Genomic DNA, 16,470 nt, shown 5'->3' with positions numbered 1-16,470 from the left:
GGCCCCATGTGTCATGTGAGAGCTGTGGGCCAATCACAGCTCACCAGGAAGAGAATCAGAGTTGTTATGAATCAGATTGATTCACAACAGCTTTGTTCTCATTGTAAGCATGTGATCGCGTAGTGGGTCCTGTTCACCAAAATCTTCATTCATCTGTGTCTAGTGGACACAGCAGACATTAGAGAGGGAGGGGGGATTGCGCACCACCCCGTGTACAACACAAGCAACGTACTGGTACGTCGCTGGTCCTGTAGCTGTACATTGCGGGCAGGCAGAGGGAAAGTGGTTAATATGCATTCTAATGCTTACCTCTTGATGTTAGATGTAACATTGGTTTGCATCAGCACCTAAAGTATTACTAAACCCCGGACCCTGCATTCATTCTCTCTGGTCTCTCACAGTACAGACAACATGGAAATGTAACTATTTTAGTAAATATAAACTGCTAAATACCTTTTCCCGGCAGCAGTTAGAGCAGTCTTGTGACTTCTATCAGTGTTCAGCAGAGCACTGGTTAAAGCTTCTAGAAGCAATTTTAACACAATGAGGATTAACCCCTTAGGTTCCACAGTGAGTATAACAAGCATGCTTTACTGCATATACAGACTGATTTTACTGTTGTGGGTTTAGTAACACTTTAAATATTAGACACATCTGCACAAATACATACAGTGTTTATGCCACAGCATTAAAACAGTATTAAACCCAAACCCAAAAATGTCATATATTGCAGCTTATCAATCATTAGATGTGGTGGCTGCATTGGTTTTCATTGTTTAGGTATTTTCACTCTGTTTTCACCTGATGATCTGGCGAGTAACACACATCTTGTATTGGAGATTCTGGGTGAATGAGCACAGAAGGCACAGAAGACCGCAGTGTTGTCAGTCTGCGGGGAGGGGGGGGGGGGGGGGTAGTGTTAAATATATTGGCAGATTTAAATACACTAACAAATTGAAGCCAAATTCCAGCTCACACTTCATAAGCAGTTACAGTAAACATTTTTTGGAATAAAGGTTTTACATTAAAAAAAAAAAAAGCTGATCATTGTAAGTACCCCTGCTAGTATTAAAATGGTTTCAACCCTGTAAACTGATACATTCTGCTAGAGAGCTTGTTCTTTTGAAAAACAACAGACTTCCTGGCTGGATCATCAGATTAAACTAGGAGAAGGAAAGTCTAAAAAAGAAAACGAATGCAGGCATCATAACTAAGAATTGGTAAACTGCAAAATAATGTTTGCTCATGGATTTTATACAGCTTTAATTGGTATAAATATCTAACATGCATTCCAAAGCCCCCCTGTGTGATTGTGGCAACCTCCAGATGATATAAGTATAGATATAACTAAGTATTGTCTCAAATGACACTGTTTGCAAAAGAGGTGGATTGAAGTTTTGAACCAAATGTGAAAAAAAAATTGAATTGTACATTTTTTATTAAGTTTAGAAAGCGGTGCTTAAATTGTTTAACAAGGTACATGATTTGTCTTTGTTAAAGAATATGTAAATCCAACATCTCCTATTCCTGATATATGCCTGCTGTACCATGTACTTGTATGAAAAAGTATCCTGTTTTCTTTGTATTGTTTTCAATGTGTGAAATCCCTGTTGTTCCTGTCAGTCCCTCTGCTTTCCTATTAAAAACAGTGTGATCAGTTTTCTATCTGTGCTGGGACCTAATCCAATGATCAGGCTTGTGCTGACATGCCACCCCTGGCACAAGCATTCACTGGGAAGATCAGTGTACTGCTGTCTCTCCTCTCCCAGCATCTTATGCAGCTGAGAACAGGGAATACTTGATCACTTATAAAAAAGGAAAAAAAAACATTTTTATAATGTTTTTTATATGTATACACAATTTTTTTTGACTTTCATTTCTGTTTTAAACTTAATGGGTTGTTTTGCAAGGTGAGGGTTTACATATACTTAAAATCAGTCATATAAATAAGCAATAAAGCTGAAACACTTGACTAGATTTGACTGCCAATCTTCAAACTGACAGTTACTTTATATCCTTTGAAAAGGAAGTTTAGCACAATGAAACACTCCAGTTGCTAATGAAGAGTTAGACAGACAAAATATTCATTGCTAAGCAGCAGACCACTGATAGAAGACAACAAGACTCCACACTAGCTCCATCTCTTGCTAATTAAACAAATCAATTATGAAGCTACTGTTGCAACTGTGTAACTGCTGTTCAATATTAGCAATAACAACCCCACAGGGAGGTCTTTTTACTACATTAAAATGCTGTCCTCTTCAACTCCATCTGATATTATTAGAAACTGTTATTTGCCTCTTGCTGTCATATTAGTAGCAAAGGCAAATTATGGAAATATGCAGACCAGAATGGTCCCAGTATGAGATCAGGTTTGTTTTTCAGCCTCCAAGGGAACAATTGCCGAAATACCAAAGTTCCCCAAAGTTCGTTAATAGAACTGATAAATCTATCAGCACAGCTTCCATTAAAAAACTAAGTAAGGGTCATGTATTTGCATACATCCCCGCTAAGCTGATACAATTCAGTCAGCTAAATTATCATATTAAATTTATCCTCCCTTGTTAAACTGATTGTGTTTAAAATTGTTTTGAATAGTTATCATTAATTTCTGTTACATCTTAAATGGCCACATTGACATTTAATTGAGCAGACGCAGAGGGGTCAAATTAAGGAAAGCTTTAAAATTATATTTATGTCAAACATGTTAAAATTCGTCACGCTAAGCAGCTAGAAACAAAACATGAAAAGAGACAACCGTGTCTGTTTTAAAAACAGTAACTCTACAAATTAGCTGAGTTAATGGAGGACTAAAAAAATATGAAATCAGCAATGAATAATTAAAAATAAAAGAACTCCCCCCCCCCCCCAAAAAAAAACAAAACAAAACAAAAACTATACTGGCCAGGGTGACATTAAAAAACTGTCTGGTGTGGATAGCTAAATGGTTTAAAATATAGCACTCATGGAATTTTCATACACAGAAACAAAATGATAACCAATTACAATTACACTATAGGTCAATGGTCAAACCTGGTGAAAGCTTGAGAAACATGGTTGTTTGTGGATTGCTTTGATAAGAGGCATGGTGAGTATTCTGCAGATATAATTTTTGTCACAGGGTTTTGAAACAAAAAAATAGAAAAAATACATTCTCATTTTCTTTCTTCATTTTCCAAAATCTTGTGGCAACAAATGAGATTTGCAAAATTTCCAAAAAGGGGCCATTTGGGGGGTTGCTTCTACTATGCTGGCATTTCAGGGCCAACATCAGAAGTTTATGTCCCACATCACCCTCTTCTTTAACCACTTGAAGCCCAAGATTTTTCTGAAACTTTTTGTTTACATGAAAAAACTGTTTTTTTTCTAGAAAATTACTTTAAACCCCCAAACATATATTTTTTTTTTAAAGCAGAGGCCGTAGAGAATAAAACTGTGGGTTTTGCAATTTTTTATATCATACAGTATTTGTGCAGCAAATACCTATTTCTGGAAAAAGTACACTTTTTAGAACTTTAGTGCAGAAAAACACAATATATTGCCCAATTGTTTGATAAACTATAAAAGATGTTAAGCTGAGTAAATAGATACAAACATGACATGCTTTTAAATTACGCATGGAATAAAAGTAAAGCGAGCGCTCAAAAAATCAGCTGCTGAAACACTCCAAGGAATCACTGGACCTCATAACAAGAATATTAAATATATATAGTGTAGCGCTGTAATGTAATTAAATAGATAAAAAATTTAAATAAAAGTGAAATAGTTCATAAAGTCCTTTCACAATAAAATAATCAAACATGTGAAGGCCTCCTCCTCATTAGGTGACTGGAATCAAACAGAAAAAAAAAATTTTAAATTACGCATGCCCGTGCAACAGCGACATACTATAGAAATTTTTAATATCCACAGGCGACGCTTTAAAAGCGTTTACAGGACCACTTTAGATTTACACAGGATGTCTAGTGCTAAAATGACTGCCTGCGATCTGACGTTCGCGGTGATACCTCACATGCATGGTGCAATCTGTTTACATACCAGCACAGGACAGAGGATTGTGTTTGCTTTTGTGCGCAAGCACAGGGAAGGGGGTGGGGTGATTTTTTATTTTTTTTAATTATCTATTTTTACACTGTCCCTTTCATTTTTTTTTAAATCACTTTTATTGTTATCACAGGGAATGTAAATATCCCTGTGATAGAAATAGGTATTCTTTTCTGAGAAATCTGAGGTCTTTTAGACTCTAGATCTCTTCTCTGCCCCTAAAGCATCTGACAACACCAAGATCAGTGTGATTAGATGCTTTCCCAATTTTAAAATGGTGCTGTTTATATCTGGCGAAACCGAAATGATGAAATGCCTGTTGCTTCCGCTTTCTTAGACCATAGAGATGATGGAGCCATTTCAGTTTCGCTCAGCTCTATGGTCAGTCGGTGGCATAACCAGCTGCATTCTCAGGTTCCCCGGAGGGACAGGAGAGCCCAAGAAATCATGGAAGGTGGCAGGAGGAGGACATCCCTTCTGGCTATTTGTAAAAGCGATAAAGCATCTAATTAGCTGCAAGGATTGCTTTCATATGAAAACCGACTGCCAGCTGAAAATAATGATACCAGGTTGATGTCTGTTGCTGCAGGCATCATCATGGTATGAACAGAAGCCAGGCGCTGTGTAGTTTTGTGATAGAAATAATACACCTTATATGGAGGTGTGCCTTTAATAAGTCATATGGTAAAACAATAATAAATAACCAGCCTGTGGCTTTAGGAAGCCAGGTTCCAAGATGGACGGCCCGTCCGCTCAGAGGGAAGCAGTGGAGTAGAATGCCTGTCAGTGCAGGGACCACGTTTACCCGACGTCCCAGCGTCCTGGATGACGTCACCACGATGTGGAGAGACAGAGGGGGGGAACTCTTGCTGGAGCCGCAGCTTTAGAAGGAAGAGGCCGGTTGCTGGGACAACATGTTTCGCGCGCATGCGCTTTGTCAAGTCTGTGAAAAGTCCAGCAATCGGCCATTTTATAGGAGACCTGCACGGCAGAAGGGGCCGGCTTAACAACCAAGGGGATAATCAAAGGAATAATCAAGAGCAGACGGCTCGTCTCACAACAGGATCAGATTGCAATTGAAATATGAAAACACATTATAAGGACAGGAACAAAGTGTGATTAAAACCTAAATATGACCATATTAAAAACCTTTTGGGCTTAATTGTGTCAAAATGGCATGTGCAAGATTATCAAGGGGAAAAAAAAAAAAAAAAATGGGGGGGGGGGGGGGAAGGCTGCTTAATGAAGCTTTATTAGCCAGCTGGATGAGTTCACATCTCAAAAACATTGCTGACAGCAATAAAACACAGGAATGGTGGGAAAGATTGTCAATAATCCTATTCATATCTATAATAGTGAATAGGAAAATTATCATTATATTGGTGCTAATAATATTCACAAATATAATAAAACTACATACATATTTTATAAAACAAACTTGCATAGGTATATATAATAAAACAATATAATGAAAAAATAAAATATACACACATATATATATATACATATACATTAAAAAAAAAAATATATATATATATATACATATATACATGTGGTAATAAACAGGAAAAAAAAAAAAAAAAAAAATTATAAATACATTTCAGTAATTACTCTTATGGACCGAATAAACAGAGTGGTATTAGATATATAAAATATGAAAAATAATGTATAAAATATCAAAGATAATAATCATGTAATAATCATGTAATAAAATTGGAAAACTAGAAAGAGACATTGAAGACTATAAAATAGGTCGTATTTTTTCATGGAAAAAAGAGCTTACCAAGAGTACTGTCACTCGTGACAATCACCATCCCAAGCCCAAACCAGGACACAATTATAATAAGCGCAAACCCAATAGACAGTTCTTTAAACCCTCTTCCCTTACCCACTCGTTAGTTCAGACATCTCACCACATGCCTAACAACCTGTCCACATCAATTACTCAACCCAAACCCACCACACCACCTCATTTAGTCTCTGCTAATTCAGTGAATCTTTCCACTACCCTTCTCCCTACCATAGAGATAGAACCCAACACACCCTCTTCCCAGCCCCTTGACATACCTTTTACTACACAGAATAACACAGATCCATCAGGTAATCCTTTTTCCATACCCACTCACAATCGATATAGCCCGCTCTCCAAAGACTTAGATTCTTTTTTAAACAATGGTACTACTATTCCAACATCCATCGAGAATAACCCCCCATCCCTTGTTTTTTTAGAGACTCTCCCAATGGGGACCCTAAAAGAAAAACGAAAATTAGACGAGGCAGACGAAGCGGAAAAAGACATCAGGCTAAAAAAGAAAGAGAGAATAGAACAACCAAATTTCACAGCACAATAAAAATTTTTAATCTCTCCTCTTATATTTTTTCTGATGTCGAGGTATCCTTACTGCAAAAGGGCTTAAGCTTTTCACCAGCTATAGGCCCCAATAAATTTAAATTATTTCAGGGCACCGAATTGTCTGCCAAATTCTGTGAAAAAGGTTACCCCCCTACACTCATTAATGAGGCTTTCACCAAACATGGCAAAAACTCAGCCACTACAAAAACACGTGCCCATGACCAGTCAAACTCCGTTAGGTTTGTAACTGGTTATAATACGGCATATCGTAAGATTACCAAGATTATACGAAAACATTGGCACATTTTGCAACTTGATCCCCGTCTGGCACCCAGTCTTCCATCTGCTCCCCAGGTCACATTCAGAAAAGCCCGTACACTCAAAAATATTCTAGCTCCCAGTAAACTGTCCATGTCCTCTCAAAACAAACAGGACATTTGTTCCTTTTTCGATAACAGAGTTGGTATTTACAAATGTAAAAAGAAAGGTTGCTTGACATGCCAATTTATCACCCATGGTAAATCAGAAATTACTGATCCGAAAGGGATCTCTTATGACATTCGACATTTTATTACTTGTGCCACAGATCATGTGGTTTATGTGCTCACATGTCCCTGTAAATTGATATATGTGGGCCGCACAATACGTCCTCTACGTAAACGCATTGGAGAACATAGAAGGCTCATAAAAGATGGATGTGACAAATACAGTGTCCCTAGGCATTTTCTTTGCCATCACAACAAGAATTTTAGTGTCCTAGAAGTGATGGCCATAGAACACATTCCCAAAGGAACCCTTACTGACAATGAGAGGTTAGCCCTCCTATGTAAAAGGGAAACCTTTTGGATCTACAAATTTGGATCTATGGTACCGAATGGCCTTAATGAGGACCTTGAAGTACATAGTATCATCTAAGTGGTAACTTAGGGTTCTCCATATATTTTATAATAAAACACACATCACTATTATTACATGATTATTATCTTTGATATTTTATACATTATTTTTCATATTTTATATATCTAATACCACTCTGTTTATTCGGTCCATAAGAGTAATTACTGAAATGTATTTATAATTTTTTTTTTTTTTTTTCCTGTTTATTACCACATGTATATATGTATATATATATATATTTTTTTTTTTTTTTTTTTTTTAATGTATATGTATATATATATATATATGTGTGTATATTTTATTTTTTCATTATATTGTTTTATTATATATACCTATGCAAGTTTGTTTTATAAAATATGTATGTAGTTTTATTATATTTGTGAATATTATTAGCACCAATATAATGATAATTTTCCTATTCACTATTATAGATATGAATAGGATTATTGACAATCTTTCCCACCATTCCTGTGTTTTATTGCTGTCAGCAATGTTTTTGAGATGTGAACTCATCCAGCTGGCTAATAAAGCTTCATTAAGCAGCCTTCCCCCCCCCCCCCATTTTTTTTTTTTTCCCCTTGATAATCTTGCACATGCCATTTTGACACAATTAAGCCCAAAAGGTTTTTAATATGGTCATATTTAGGTTTTAATCACACTTTGTTCCTGTCCTTATAATGTGTTTTCATATTTCAATTGCAATCTGATCCTGTTGTGATACGAGCCGTCTGCTCTTGATTATTCCTTTGATTATCCCCTTGGTTGTTAAGCCGGCCCCTTCTGCCGTGCAGGTCTCCTATAAAATGGCCGATTGCTGGACTTTTCACAGACTTGACAAAGCGCATGCGCGCGAAACATGTTGTCCCAGCAACCGGCCTCTTCCTTCTAAAGCTGCGGCTCCAGCAAGAGTTCCCCCCCTCTGTCTCTCCACATCGTGGTGACGTCATCCAGGACGCTGGGACGTCGGGTAAACGTGGTCCCTGCACTGACAGGCATTCTACTCCACTGCTTCCCTCTGAGCGGACGGGCCGTCCATCTTGGAACCTGGCTTCCTAAAGCCACAGGCTGGTTATTTATTATTGTTTTACCATATGACTTATTAAAGGCACACCTCCATATAAGGTCTATTATTTCTATCACAAAACTACACAGCGCCTGGCTTCTGTTCATACCTCCCACAAACCGATGTGTTTTTACCATGGCAGCAGTGAGTTTTTTCCCCACCAATCATAGTTGACATATACCATTCACTTATTTCCTTTGGGACACATCTGTGCGCTTTTATCCAGACCGTTCATCATCATGGTATAACCACTCAAAGTCCAGCGACATACCAGTACTTTGCTGTTCCTTGTTGGGCATATATGTAACAACAAAAGAACATGGGCATATGATGAATCAGGTCTGTAGACCAATATAACCGCAATTCATTCTTTTTTCTATTTCCAATGTTGAGGGTTAGGCCCAAAAAAGTTTTAAATTCAGAAACCGTACTAGATTTCCATACAAATTGTTTGGCAAGAGCTGAATTTGGTTGGGCGGCCATGTATTATTGTGCGTATAAACTACTTTGGCCCACAATCAATTGATACAAATCTTCCTTGAAAAATAGTGAGGGGGCTAATGCTTGTAGGGAACAGGACTGATCCTGCTAACACTGCCTTTTTGGGGACACTATACGAAGGAGGCACTAGTATAGTTCTGTTTGTAATCAATATATTGATCTGTACAAACTGTATACTAGTATTGGCAGTTATCAGCGACCTATAGCGTGAGTGCGATAGTGTGTGGGCAATCTAACGCCAGCTTACCCTGGCAGAGAGGGGAGCTAACTGACCCTGATGCTTTTGATGTTGCTGTATTAGTGGCACTGGCTGGGTGACAGGGTGATCAAAGGGTTAAGAGGGGGCGATCAAAGGGTTAAATGTGGTAATCTAATGTGTGTGTGTAAAATTTGCTTTTACTTACAGTGTGGTGTTCTCTCTCACCTGGAAATAGAAAGGGCCGTAAGGGTATGTTGCCTTGCCCAGAGCCGCCACTCGCCTGCACACTGCGGGCGAGCGGTCGGCAAGTAGTTAAAAAAAAATAAAAAAATAAAAAAAAACATTTTCTCAATATTTATTTTTTTTACATTCTCTTTTTTTACAATTAAAAAAAAATACTTTCATCAGAGTTGTTCAATGTTACCATAGTAACATTGTACTACTTTTGGGGGGGAAATCAGGGATTTTATTTTTTTTGCATTGCAAAAATATTATTGCTCCTGCAATGCAATGCTTACTTTGAACTGGCATTTATGAGTTAAGTTCAATATAATAGCTACAGCTAATCACATGGTACAAGCTGCTGTGATCCATGTACTACGTGACAGCTGTGTGCTAATCACAGCTCACCAGAAAGAGAAGCAAAGCTGTTATGAATCAGACTAATTCATAACAGTTTTGCTAACATTGTGATCATGTGATCGCATAGCGATCACATGATCACCGGGATCCGCATTCCGCTTTCCACTCTGTCCAGTGGACACAGTGCCTCCCTGTGTTGGTACAGCCTCAGAGACATACCAGTATGACCCTGTGCCTGTAGCAACCGCCAATCTGCAGTACAATTCAGGCGGATGGACGGAAATTGTTTAATGCCTTCAGACCTCAGTTCAATTCCCCCTTTCCTCTTTAACCTCAGATTAGCCCCTCTTCCCTCTTTGACCCGTTCTGAAAACCCTGAAATGAGAATACAAATACACTAGTATATATAACTTGGAAGTAGTTCCCATATCAATACAACTAGTGGCTAAACTAATACCTCAACCAATGGCTGAACCAACACACATTAGACTACCTCCATAAGCTGTGGAGGGAAGATTTTCCCCAAAATGCATTCCTGCATCATTGTGGTGTCACATCCAGGGTGCCAGATACACCTGACCAGGCCTCGGATACCAAGCCTCTAGTATGCTATGTTTTAGGTTTGTAAGTGCATTTTTATCTTTTGTATTGCAAACTGGACTGTAGCTAATAACCGCTGTGGAGGTTCTTCCTTTGTTACTGCTGTGTTAACCTTCTGCAGGGTGGACAGGGCTAAGCTGAATATTCATTAATGCAGAAGCACAGCAACCATCTTTAAGGAGACTGTTTTGTAATACTTGTCTATGTAGTGCCTCCAGTGCAGGTGGCAGTCATTTTGACTGGGTATGGAGGATGGCTATTGGCTGATGTAACAGAGCAAGGAGACAAGAGAACTGGCCTGCTGGAGAAAGGGAGCTCTGTTGTGCCACCAGTCTGCAAAATGGAAGGAAGCCACTATGGGGACCACGTGCTGATGCAACCATCTTACTATGCTAAACAGCTGAGAGAGAGAACCACAATGCTGCAGTGAAGTGGTGCGTGGCCTGGTTTTGCTGGAACCATCTGATACTGTGCTGCCCAACAGAAGAGGGTTGATTAGAGCCTGCTGCTGTCATCATACTCTGCAATGCTACATGTTAGGGGACAGTCCTGGAAGTAAGCAGGTGTGTTGGAAAGAAGATAAGCTGCTGGATGAATGGGTGCTTGCAATAGCTGACCACAATTGGGTGAGAACTCAGAGAACGAAAGGGACCGAGAACCTTCTCCCTGGGAGGGTGCGATTTGGATGCCTGGTGAGATCAGACTGTACGGAAGAATTCCTCCACCATAAGGAAGGAAAAGAGTTGTCGTCTCAGCATGATTGAAAAACAGAGATCCTCAGCAACTTCTATCCCTGTCTGACTTGAAGAGGACTATTACTGATTCAGTAAACATGTCTGGAGACCAAGAAAAAGGTGCCCTGGAACTGGTAATAAGCCAACATCAAAGAAGTTAATATGTTGTCTGCTGGGAAATGTTGTGCTCTCTTCAAGGGCCCCAACTTTACTGGCCAACTGCACTATTTTAACTGGCAATTGCGAGGTCATGCAACACTGTACGCAAATGAAATTTATATTTTTTTCACACAAATAGAGCTTTCTTTTGGTGGTATTTAGCCAACACTGAATTTTTGTTCCTTATTCTATAAATGAAAAAAGGCCGAAAATTTTGGAAAAAAAAAAAACCCCAAAACATTATTTTCCACTTTGTTATAAAACAAATCCAATAAAAAAAAAATTAAAAATCAAATTTCTTCAGAAGTATAGGCCAAAATATATTCTGCTACATGCCTTTGGTAAAAAAAAATAAAGAAATCCCAATATGTGTATAATTACTGGTTTGTGTGAAAGTCATAGCACCTACAAACTATGGTATATATATTTGAAAATTGACCAGTTTTGATGTACTGACTGCCTATCTGATTTCCTTAAAATGCTAGGACAGTACATATACCCCCTCCCCCTGCCCCCAAATGACCTCTTGAAGTTGTAATTGTTTGTCACAATTATTGGAAAATGAAGACAATATATAATTTTTTTTAATCACAATTTCTTCCATAGTGTCACCAGAGCAGTACAGCATCATCATATGACTGGTGTGGTGGTGATCAGGGACACTAACTGGTAACAGTATGTAAAAATAATAGTTTAAATATTTTTGGTCACCATAGTAACACTGTACTACTCTGGGAGGTGATCAGGGATTTTGTTTTACACTAAATTGCTGTTACATTGAAAATCAAAGTTTTGAACTGTCATGAATGGGTTACATTAATGACTGCTGTGATAACTAGTGATCTGTGATTGGCTACAGCTAATCACATGGTACAGGGTGATTAGCTGTATTGACATTCATTCATAACAGCTTTTTTGTCATTGTGATCACGCATAGCATGAAGGGATACGCTCCTATATCTGTGCAGGCTGGATCATGTACATGTATGAGATCCAGCCTGCGAATGCCCGCATTTAAAGTACTGTGGGTGGTTGTCAAGTGGTTAACCAGTAATGTTGTTGTCTTACTGATTGTCTGTATATGTACACTTGTGCTAAACCTCACTCCTTTTAGGTTATGCTTGTCCTAATAAATTATTTGAAATACCTCAGGGAGTGTCGGTAAGTGCTGAGCGACAAGGTATGTCATCTTTAGGTGTGCAGAGAAATCACAAAACCATTCAATGGCTCCTCTAGAAATAGTGTTAGAGCACAGGTGTAAAACACAAGGCCTGAGGGCCGAATCCGGCACTCCAGGCCAGTTAATGTGGCCCTCAGACCTCCCCTGCAGCTGTGGCACCCCCTCTTGTCTCCACCTTATCTCAGCAGTCGGCTGAAGGGAGGAGGACAGAACTCCTGCACCAAATCTTGCACTTCTCCATTCACCCATGAGAGGCTCATCTCTGCAACCCCCCACCCCTGGTCTCAGCAGTTGGCAGCAGAGAGGAGGAGAGAACAACTCCTACAGATCCTGTGCTTCTTTGTGCAGCCGCAGCACCCCCTAGTCTCTAACTCCCCTGGTCTAGGCATTCAGCAGACTCCATCCCTCCAGTTCCTCCTCCAGATCCTGCATCTTTTGCTTCCCAGCTCCTCTTCCAACTTTTTCCTGGCAACAGCAGGTAAGGGGGGTGTACTGTGATGTAGGGGAGGGTGGGGTGTTCGGAACATCTAGTCTTACAGGTACAACTGGCATTTTGAGGGCAACCATATTGCTGATATGGCCCACCACGAAGTGGAGTTTGACACCCCTGCATTAGAGTATTAATAATGTGTCATTGATTGGCCACACTATTGGAAGCTCCGTGCTACTTTTCTTTTTGTTTTTATCCCTGGTGACTCTATTATGCAAAGCTTTGTTTCATTAATAGAAACAAGAAAAGGTAGTTTTCTCCACTCTCCTGTGCTGGTCTGAGCTTCCCAGCACATAGCACTGGGACATAGGAAGGAGTATGGTGGGAGAGCCCCAACAAATTACAGGAGCACCAGCCACATCTGCCATCTAGTGCAGTCTGCCCGAAATCCCTGGGGCCTCGAAAATGTCCTCCTCCTGGTGGGGCCCCACAGTAGACATATGGGCTGCAATGGTAGTAAATACACCACTGAGAACCTTCATGTTAAGATCACCAGGTCATTTTATTTTAAATCAGATATTCTTTGTTTGGAATTTTCTTTTTTCTGTTTACAATACAAATAAACTCCAAAAAAACATAAAACTAAACCAAAAAACAATAGCAAAGACATATTCTGTTAGTGACTCATCAGGTTTTTTTAATGAAAGGTACATATTTAAATAGATTAAAACAATTTTGAAAATTGCAGCAACAAGTTAGAGTTGAACTCCAAGCAGATATGAAAGATGCACATTAATACAGCTCTGTATCCATTAATAAATCATTAAATGCATTCCTTTAGACACAGTGTGTTAAGTAACTGATTTTAACTTGGTATCACCTCTTGCAGTCCCCTGTGCAACTGCACTTAGGTTGCCTACACACAGACAGGTTTTATGTTTTGTTCAATCTTGCCGCTGTAAGAATATACTGATCAGCAGCTGCTGCTGTTGAATGACAAAAGTTTCCCAACTTGTACGATCAACTTCTGTTAAACATGGACAGCCACACACAGTCTGAATTTTGATTCATCTATGACCTTAAGACTGCTAGAATAAGTGGCAATACTGAGAGCTAATCATGTATGATGCACTCAAATATGCTGAAAAGGATCAAGCTCACAAGAGTAAAGAGAAGTGGGGGTAGAGAAATGCTCTCATCAATCTCTTGTTGCTTCTTCATAATCCAGTCACAGACAGGGTGGTTTCAAAACTGTGTTACTTGATTATAGCAAAAAAAAAAAAAAATATTTTATCATCCTTCCAGAGTTGAATTAAGCCCAAATGGGGCCTTAGGCATGGTCGCAGTGCCATGCTGGGCATGTGTTAATTGCCCCTTTCCCTTTATTCTACTGATCACTTTAGTCACCAGGACTGAAAGTCAGGAAAATCTTTTGAGTTAAAAGACATGAATAGAGGAAAAATGTTCCAGTGTGGAAACTTGTTCAGCTGACAACTGTCTAAAATGGCATTTTCCTCGCCTCTGAAAGGTATAATTCCACATAATAAGGTTCCTCAAAATGTTAATTCAGAGGAAGGCAAAAAAACCCAGCAAAGCATGATCCAATTTGCTCCTGCAGGGAAAAAAATCCTTCCTGATCCCCCGAGAGGCAATCGGATATTCCCTGGATCAACTTTACCTATAAATGTTAGTATCCAGTTATATTCTGTGCATCTAAGAAAGAATCCAGGCCCTTTTTGAAGCAATCCACTGAGGTGGCCAGAACCAACTCTTGAGGGAGTCTATTCCATATGTTCACAGCTCTCACTGTGAAGAAACCTTTCTATGTTTGGAGATTAAATTCATTTTCCTCCAGAAGTAAAGAGTGCCCCCCTTGTCCTTTGTGATGACCTCAGGTTGAATAGCTCTACACCGAGTTCACTATATGAACCACTGATGTATTTATACCTGTTGATCATATCACCCCTTAATCTCCTCTTCTCAAGAGAGAATAAATTCAGCTCCTCTAATCTTTCCTCATAGCTGAGCTCCTCCATGCCTCTTATCAGTTTGGTTGTCCTTCTATGCACTTTCTCCAGTTCCCCAATGTTCTTTTTGTGAACTGGTGATCAAAACTGAACTGCATATTCCAGATGAGGTGTTACTAATGATTTGTACAGAGGTAATATGATATATCTCTCCCTAGAGTCTATACCTCTTTTTAATACAAGAGAGGATTTTGCTCGCTTTAGAAACTGCAGCTTGGCATTGCATGCAATTATTAAGTTTGTGATCTACCAGAACCAACATTAGAGGTTATTTATTCTTCCAAAACAAATACACCTTTGCACACTGGCACCAGCTAATATTCCAGTGTGTCTCTTTGTTTCTCTACCTCACTCTGCTAATGTGACTTCAGTGCTGATGGAGAGGAGCAAACAAGGATGATGTTCATGCACCCTACATCCTCCTTATCAACTGATGTCATTGGTTGTTAGGATGCAAGCAGCTAGGTCCATCCCTGACCACCAGGAACCAGCTCAGGCCCACTGCTGATCGCTGCTCTGCCACCCAGCCCGCTGGCCTGCCTGTCTCCCTTGAGCCCTCCCCATTGGCTCTGGGCCCACCTCAGGCCACCCTGCACCCAGCTACCAGGCACCCAGCTACCACCTCTGGGCACCCAGCTACCGGGCACCCAGCTACCTGCACCCGCACCTAGGCTGCTTCAGACCACCCAGCACCCTGCATCAGCCGGCACCCAGCCTCAGACCAGGGACCTCTCCAGGCCACCCAGCAAATTGAGACGTCGCCGCACCTCCGCCACCTGCACCGAGAGGGTAAGCCCCCACCGCCACCGAGAGGGTCAGCCTCCACTACCAGCTGCCTCCCTGCTCCCCTCCGGGTACCACGCGGCCGGGCACCTACCACCGCACAGCCCCGAGCACTATCCAATCCGGCGGAGTCAAGCCTGCCACGCGGCCTACAGCACCCACTGACGCCAGGCCCTACCGCTCCCACAGACGCTGGGCCCCTAGCATCCCTCACTCGCTGGCCCGCAACATCCGCATGCACTGGCTCACTTTGCCCACGGACGCCGAGCCCTTCTGCACCTACCAACGCCTAGCCCACTCCACCTCCAGGCGTCCGTCCTCACCACCTCCTGACGACGACCCTTCAACACCTCCTGCCGCTGGGCCCTTCAGCACCTCCCGACGCTGAGCCCTCTGCACCCGACGCCTGGCCTCAACATTTCCAGTCACCGAGCCACCAGCATCACCAGACGCCGTGCCTACCAACACCCCCAGACATCGCACCCTACGACCCCTCCGCTCGCAGAACCACCGTACCCACTGAAGACGTTCCACAGCACCCACGGACGCCAGCTCACTGCATCCACAGACTGCAACCAGCCAGCTGCTGACCCAGCTGCCCTCCACTCTCACCCTCCCCCTACAGAAGGGCTCAAATGGACTCCTCCATAGCGATACAGACTCTCCACATCACCATGCCCTGACCTGTACCCCTTCACCTCCCCCGACCTGACCAGCACCCCGCTCACCCCAACATGCCACCTGCATTCCTCCTCCCCGTATTCCTCTCCTCCATCCCAAAAATTGCCTCCCTCTACCCGCCTACCCCCCCAAATCGGCTCTACATTGCCCCTTCACTTTTTCCCTCTCCCCACTACGGCACTCACCACCTCCTCCTGCTACTCCACTCCCTCGTCGACCCACGTGCCACCACTATCA

This window comes from Staurois parvus, unplaced genomic scaffold, assembly GCF_062004578.1.
Source record: "Staurois parvus isolate SC_StPar_1 unplaced genomic scaffold, SC_StPar_1.0 ptg000349l, whole genome shotgun sequence".
Taxonomy (NCBI): Eukaryota; Metazoa; Chordata; class Amphibia; order Anura; family Ranidae; genus Staurois; species Staurois parvus.
Note: the sequence above shows the minus strand (reverse complement) of the source record.